Below are 8,633 nucleotides of genomic sequence, written 5' to 3'. Positions count from 1 at the left end.
CAGGGTTGGCCGTTGTCTGGCTACCTTAATCAGCAAGATTCTGATCAGCCACCCTCAGTGTTCAGGCCAGTCGATCTTTGTTCTGCCCTGTCCAGGCAATGTTCCTCTGCATACACATGACCACAAGGACATCCCTTCTCAGCTGCAGGTAATCCATGGTCATTCTGGACCTCAAACTTTTTGCCAAATAAAAATAGAAAAGAAAAACTAGGGGGAAGGGAACAGAAACTATTTGCTATGTATGTCCATTTAAAATATAAACCTTGAGTGTAATTCTCTGGTGAATTTATGATGTAGTATCTCTCAAGAATCACACACCATTAATTTACTTAAGTTCTCATGATAAAAACAAAAATTATCATCCCACCGATTGCCACCAATTTGTCACGACCAGTCAGTCGATTCTCCAGATACTTCAATCTGAGAATCGCCACCAGTGATTTATGGTTACCTCAGCACATGCGGTTAGTCTAACACGGTACTGCCACCACCAACGAAGTTCACGGGAGTCGTTAGGTTCTCCCTTCAAATATCAATATTGCACACTCACATATAGATACGTAGTTTTGACCTCACAGGCTCGTGAATTCAATAAGGACACAGAGAATACACTGGATTAAGAATATTTAATCCGAAAAATATTTCCACGGTTGTTGGCAACAGAAAAAGGTAATACCAATATATCACAAATAAGTTTAAAAAAAATAAAAGGAAGTAAAATGATAGAAAACCCAGAGTCTTTACACGTCTTAGACTTTGTTGTGAAGGAGACACAGAAGCACTGGGGTCCAGGCCAGTCATCAGGACTCTCCTTGGGCACAAGAACACTTATCATTGAGGGAGAAGCGTAGTTATACCCTCACAGCTGCATTAGCCTCCACCCTTGGGTTTTTTAACGCTTTTTTTTGCTGTACACTGGATATTAAGAAATCGGACCCACCTTTCCACATATTTGTCTATGGGAGACAGGGGATCTTGAAAGAGGGTGGATGGGGTTTTAGAAACCAGTCAGCAGGTAACATGCCATACATCCCTGCCATCATCCATACTAAAAGGATTTATAGCCTGTGACCTGGCTTGTCCAGGTCTGACCATCTGAAAATGAAGGCTCTATCTCCTACCCAAACTTTATTGCCTGTAGAGATAAGAGATGGTTATCTGGATGTCTGGTTCCAGGAAGACAGAGATCTCTCCCAAGCCTTGTAGGAATAAAGGTCAGATACAGGACACTGCCTAGTAACGATACTGGATCAGAACCTCCATATACCTCTGCCTGTACCTTCTAAAACCCTTCCTATAAACCTCTAAGGATGACGCTAATTTGCGTACACAGTCATACCATAAATAAAGACTTAGACGTGGAATCTGTGGTTCCAAAGCACAAGTGTTATTCAGGTAAAAGTTCAGACAGTTACACGCAATTGATCAAGACACAATTTAGGCGCAAAAGGAAAATTATACAGACCCAAGTACAGTATACATACGCAGGCGCTTCCGGACCCGGAGATAGGCATCAGCAAGAGACCCCTAGTCATACAGCGTTCAGCACGAAGACTGAGAACCAGCGTTCGTGCACACATATTTATACCCCCCAGAATAAACAGGACAATAGGGAAGTTTGTTGCTGGTGTCATTGGTTCCCAGGGGAGAAGCATCTGTTACAGCACATTTAACAGGCTAGTTCAAATAGACTCTCCCTGCCTCTAACAGCTGGGGATCTTCCTCTTCACGCCCCCTGCAACATCCTAACAGTTGTTCCTAAAATATACATTTTGTTGCTTGTAGGCTCTGCGATCCATAACTCGAGAATGCATGATGCGATCTCCCCACCGATAACACCAGAATACTGTAAAAAGAGTACGCATCAGTACAACTCCAAACACGACTTGTTTAGCATGTATAATACCTTAGTTATCAAATATCTTTATTTCTCAGCATTTAAACTAACTGAACCAACTTAAATCATACACTTTAAAGCGTATTGAACCTTATGTGTGAATATGTAATGTGTGGGTATTCAGGGTTTGATATAAGGACGCTAGTTAACTTGGGGCAGATGCGTGCGCATAAAGTTAATAAAACAGCGGTTTCATACAAAGTCCTATGCATTCGCTACTATGCGACTAGTTAACAGCGCAATTGTGTGTATGAGAAATGGTGAAAGATGCAAACGCATGGTGCTATTAGTATTATCGCCACATGTACTAAAATGTGAGTTTATCTAAAATGGCGCTTAGGCGGCCATTTGCAAAATGGCGTCTTGCGATCTCATTTTCAAGATGGCGTCGCCGCGATTAAATTTTAAACTGAACTTGTATCAACCAATTATTCAGCTTCGACAGTCCACCCTTTAATAGCAAACAACATGCTATCACAAGCTGCTATTAGAATTTAATTTAGGCTTACATTTACATATTATTTGGTGTTATTATGGGATGGCACAAGGTAGTTCTTTATCCATCAATAATGTGTCTCTGGGTGTGGACATAAAACTACTATTATACGCACACCGTGGATCTTGGAAGATCATGTGAAAGGTGTGGGAATGCACCAGTCTTATAATAGCAGTCTTGAAGGGGAATTGAGACTTTACATTATCTGAGGTGTTCTATGAATAATATTTCAATAATACATTCTATGCATGTCTAAATATAATACATCAAACGATTGTATTTCCTCGTTCAGGGTTGTAATGCAGTTCTATATTTACCTCGGTATACATATTGTCATTACTGACCACCATCATAGTTTCATTCTTTCGTTTCACTCTGTTTTTACATTTTCCACACTTCAACACAATAGGAACACCCCGGACGCATGTGCCAATTATTATGATGACAATCCGTATAAGGATTAAGAATTTGCCTATGCTGGCGATCACTTCCTGGACCCATTCCCCTAGACCTGAGAACCATTTCACTGGGTTCAGCCATGACACCCATCCTTCTATATTTTCCCCTACTTCAGCCACTGAAGCGTTATGGTTCTTGCGAAATTCCCACTTTCGCTGCAGAATTTCATCCATCTTCCGGTCTATCACCTCCTTAGGGTCGCTGGTATCATTGGTGACATAGGTGCAACATTTTACTCCAAATTGGGTGGTAAATGTTATGCAATACCCTCCAGTAACAGCAGTTAAATAATTCAACGCTAGCCTGTGTTGCACCAGTTCTTTCTTGTACGCTTGCAATTCTCTCCCTGTATACCTGAATGTGTCATTGTACATCTCGTTGATATTATCTATTAATTTAGCAAGTTCCTGGATATATCTAAAATTTTATGTACCCCGAGCGATCCTGGTGGGGTCCAATGCGACCAGAACTTGAAAGCCAATTGTCTCACTGATTAACTGAGTGGCTTTATGCATATCACCAGGTACCATATTTCTTTTGCCTCTGTGTTCATATTGTGTGTGAAGATATGGTGACGGTGTGTTTTTATGTATACCCAGCATTTCAACATGTGTGAGGGTCATAATTTCTGGGACAACTCTTCCCAGGTAACACAAACCTTCGGAACTCGGGGAGAGCCATTTATACGCTTTTCTTCCACAGATGAAATATACATTATCAGGAAGAACATAAGGAATGGTATGCATCATTATCATTAAGCACATTTCCCTTGCAAACAATCCTATTTCTGGTTCTTCCATCTGGTACATGCAACTTTCTGGCTGTATTATTTTAGCACAATAACCATTTGGCACCTTACCAATAATTTCTTTGGTGGAACTCAATGTATACCGATACCTAAAATGTTTCCCACCAGACTTAATGGAGCGCAGCAGATCATGGTTTATGGACTCATTATCAGCTCTTTGTGAGAAGGTCATTGTCTGATTATTCCCCGTCACTTCCCAACTCCCGGGTTTATTGGGGTTGGTTATGTTTATACACAAAAGTGATCTATCTACTTGGAATTGATAGAGTTTGAAATGAGGTGGTTTGGATGAGAGGAATTTTCCATCCAATGTTTTCCCTTTTTGCAATTCTAAAATTTCCGTGATATTCAGCGGGAATGGCACCAACCCTACGTTATGCTGTCCCTGGGGCACATGTGAACACACCCAGCAATCAGTTTGATTTAACACTTTACCTACCATGCTATGATAATCCTCTAGAGGATACCCACCCCAGTATGGATTACATTTAGGTTGGCACCGTTGGATACAGTTCTCATCAACTAGGGACCCACAAAGCTCACAAATACAGGAATCTTCAGACGATAACCCTCCACACCTTCCCAGAGTATCTGGAATGAGAGCTCTTTTAACAATAACAGTACTAAGATTGGAAAGACACTCCCCTGATTGGCATTGCACTCCTCCTGATTCCACTCCATCAGCACTGCCATCAGCTCCCGTTTCCTCAATCGGTCCCCCATCACAGACACTAGATATCCCCGGACTGACCAGGATGGTGAACACTCTAAAAGAGAATATGAAAATGAACACAGCAGGCTCGTCCATTGTCACAACAAGACCTGCAAATTTATTTCAGTTCAGGTATCTTACTACGACCTTTTCAATTCTCCCGGAACAAGCTCGCGAGCGACAGGTCCACGCTATCAGCTTTGTCTCCGACTTGTTTCTCCACTGGTTGATTGACCTTTTTGCAGTGAGTGGAATGGACCCTCTCGGCCACTTTCAAAGATGTAGTACTTGTCAGCAGCACCTGGTACGGACCTTCCCACCAATCAGTCAAACAACCTGAACGCAAGAAATTTCTGATCATTACATATTCTCCTGGTTCAACATCATGACAGTTCATTTCAGGCATATCATTAGACAACAATTTCAGTTTCTGCTGCTGTTGCTTTAACTGCTTACTCATTGATATAAGATACTTCACTGTTACCTCATTGTTACCCTTTAGATCTTCCTGTGGACTTATTATCAAATGAGGTTGTCTACTGAACAATATTTCAAATGGGGACAGATTCAGAGGAGGTCTAGGAGTGGTCCTTATGCTATGTAGGACCAAAGGTAACGCTTCTGACCATCCTAGTCCAGTCTCTGCCATGATTTTACTTATTTTTAATAGTCCCGTTCATCCTCTCTACCTTGGCACTGGCTTGCGGTTGGTAGGGGGTGTGAAGTCGGCTATTAATATCCATCAGCTTACACATATTTTGAAAAACATCACCTGTGAATGGGTACCCCTATCACTCTCGATGATTTTAGGGATACCGTACCTGCATACAAATTCCTGAACTATTTTCTTGGCAGTAAACGCAGCAGTATTAGTGGCCGCTGGGTAAGCCTCAACCCAGTTAGAAAATACGTTTGTGCACACTAATACATAAGGTTCCTGCAGGGTGGTAATTGGATGAAATCAATTTGTATCACCTGGAAAGGTCCATCAGTCGGTGGAATGCGGGACGGTTCAGTAGGGATCGCTTTCCCTATGTTCTTTCTCAAGCAGGTCAGACAGGACATTGCTATCTTCTCTGCTTGTGAAGAAAAACCTGGTGCGCACCAGTATGCCCTCAGCAACTTGCACATACCCTGTTTACCCAGATAAGTGAAGCCATGTGCTGCCTCAGCCAGGCTGGGGTGATATGCCTTGGGGGCTACTGGCTTACCATGTCCGTCCCTCCAGAGCCCAGAGGACTCTTGCCCACATCCCTTGGACTTCCAAATGGATTTTTCCTGAATTGAACACAAATTTTGCATCTCAATTAATTTCAGCATATCAATAGTTTGAAATGATATAATTGTTTCAGTTGGAGGAAACATTTTTAACCCTGCTGCCCATTTTGCAGCTTCATCATCTCTGTTGCCCAGCGACACCGGGTCATCCTCACATGTGTGGGCTTTGCATTTAATTACTGCCACTGCTTTGGGAAGTTGGATTGCTTATAAGAGATGTTTTATGTGTTGGGAATGTGCAACTGGTGTGCCTGCTGCTGTTATAAAATTTCTCAGACGCCATAGAGCCCCAAAATCGTGCACCACCCCGAACGCGTACCTTGAGTCAGTGTAAATGTTAGCAGATTTGCCTGCTGCCAGTTCACATTCTCTAGTCAGTGCTACTAACTCTGCCACCTGGGCTGAGTGAGGAGGATTGAGAGGTTTAGCTTCTATGATGTCTGCGTCATTTACAACAGCATAACCTGTGTCTGTTTGTCTATGACAACTCCCATCCGTATAAAAAGTCACATCCACATTCTCTAAAGGTGTGTCATGTATATCAGGTCTAGCAGTAAAGGTCTGATTCAGATGTGTCATACAATCGTGCGTATCATTATGTCTGCCGAACTCACCTCCCGCCAGCAACTCCTCTCCTTCCACCCTTTGTACATCATGTTGTACATATGGTAGGTATGTTGCTGGATTCAGCGTACTGCAACGTTTAACAGTAATATTTGCAGGAGCGATTAGAGCTAGTTCCCATTTGGTGAACCTAGCCGAGTAGACGTGTCTGGTTTGAGCTGAGTTCAACAGCGCAGATACAGCATGGGGAGTGTAGACAATAATATCATGGCCCAATACTACGTCCTCACTTTTACTCGCCAATAAAGCGGTAGCTGCTACACTTCTCAAACAGGTGGGGAGTGATCTTGGTACCGTGTTCAATTGGGCACTGTAGTATGCTACGGGCCTACTGGCATCACCATGTTTTTGTGTAAGGACACCTGCAGCACAACCATCGGCTTCCGTACAATACAAATCAAAAAGTTTTTCATAATCAGGTATTCCCAATGCAGGAGCTCTTGTCAGACTATCCTTAAGATTAAGGAAAGCCTGTTCTGATTCCTCTGTGTGTATGACACGATCGGACTTTGAGGAAGAGACTAATTCCTGTAAAGGTAAGGCCAAAATAGAAAAACCTGGTATCCACATTCTACAGTATCCACACATTCCCAAGAAGGTACGAATTTGCTGTTGATTCTACGGCAGTGTCATGTTTTGTATGGCCTGGATTCTATCTGTTGTAAGGTGTCGTAACCCCTGGGTTAGGCAGTGTCCCAAATATTTTACTCTGGATTGGCACGGCTGTAGTTTGTCCTTTGCCACCTTGTGTCCTGTTTGTGAGAGATGAAGTAACAAAAGTTTAGTATCATTCAAACATGACATAAATGAGTCAGAACATAGCAATAAATCGTCCACATATTGAATTAGAACAGATCCATTGGCAGGTTGAAAAGATTGTAAACAGTCGTGCAATGCCTGGGAGAAGATACTGGGGCTGTCTATGAAACCTTGGGGTAATCGTGTCCATGTGTATTGTAAACCTCTGTATGTAAAGGCGAATAGATACTGACAGGATGGAGAGGCACAGAGAAGAAAGCTGAACAGAGGTCAATGACAGTGAAATGGGTTGCATTTGGTGGGATTTGCATAAAAATGACAGCTGGATTCGGCACTACGGGGAATTGGCTCTCTACTACCTTATTAACACCTCTAAGGTCTTGTACCAGCCTATAACCCCTCCCACCACTCTTCTTCACTGGAAAGATGGGACTGTTGGCTACACTAGCTGTACGAACTAAAATTCCCTGTTGCAATAATCGCTCAATTATTGGAAAAACCCCTAATTCTACCTCCTGCTTTAGTGGGTATTGGGGAATTTTTGGAGCTTGCCTTCCGCTTTTTAAATTTACCATTACTGGGATTACGTTTGCCATTAATCCAGTGTCCTGTCCATCTTTAGTCCAAAGGGAATCTGGAATTAGGGACAACATTTCATCTACCTGTGATGGAGTTTCATTTAAAACTAGAGTGATACATTATCCTTTGAGGAGTGTCTAACATATCCCGCACCTCGTATACCATTCTCTGGGATATCTAAAAATACACCATCGGGGGTGCAATATATAACACATCCCATCTTACATAACAAGTCTCTGCCCAGTAGGTTAGTAGGAGCCGCAGCAGCCAGAAGAAAAGAATGCCTGGTATGCAGAAGAAAAGAATGCCTGGTATGCAACGGCCCAATAGTAACCTCTGTGGACTTTGTTAAAGGATAATGTTCCACTTTACCTGTTACACCCATTGTTGGTACTGTCTCGTTGGTCACCTGCAAATTAACGGGAGATTTTATCACCGACCTGGTCGCCCCTGTGTCTACAAGAAAAGGATATTCAGTACCAGCTACATCAACCATCATGACCGGTTCTTCCCTAGTACTTCCCGTTAACCTGACCATCTGTAGACTACAGGTATGACCTGACCCCTAGCGTTGGCTACCATTCTCCAATAAAGTATTTACGGCTACAATTGGAGCTGGTGCCTGCTGAACATTTGGTGGCCTCTGTGCATATTCCTTATGCGGATATCTAGGTCTTCTCTGATGTGGGATCCCTACTCATTTTACTGTACAGTTTCTACTTAAGTGTCCTGTTTGTTTACAGTTAAAACAGGTTCGTGTTTTGGGTGAAGACGTGTTGTGAGGTTTGCGCAGAGGGTAAAGGTGGTGGATATGGGTAAGGATAGGGAGGGTCAGGGTATTGTGGGGGATAAGAAGTTGGTGGATAGCCTGGGACCTGTGGTTGCATCGGATTAGTGGGATAGAGTTGTGTTTGTTGTTGAGTGGGGTTAGTGAGAGCACATATTTGTTCAGAAGTGAGTGTGTCTGTTGGCTGTGATGTTACCGTCATTCCCTCCAGAGCTTGTATACTGACAGCCATTA

This window comes from Taudactylus pleione, unplaced genomic scaffold (assembly GCF_031769625.1).
Source record: "Taudactylus pleione unplaced genomic scaffold, aTauple2 ptg000065l, whole genome shotgun sequence".
NCBI classification, from domain to species: Eukaryota; Metazoa; Chordata; class Amphibia; order Anura; family Myobatrachidae; genus Taudactylus; species Taudactylus pleione.
Note: the sequence above shows the minus strand (reverse complement) of the source record.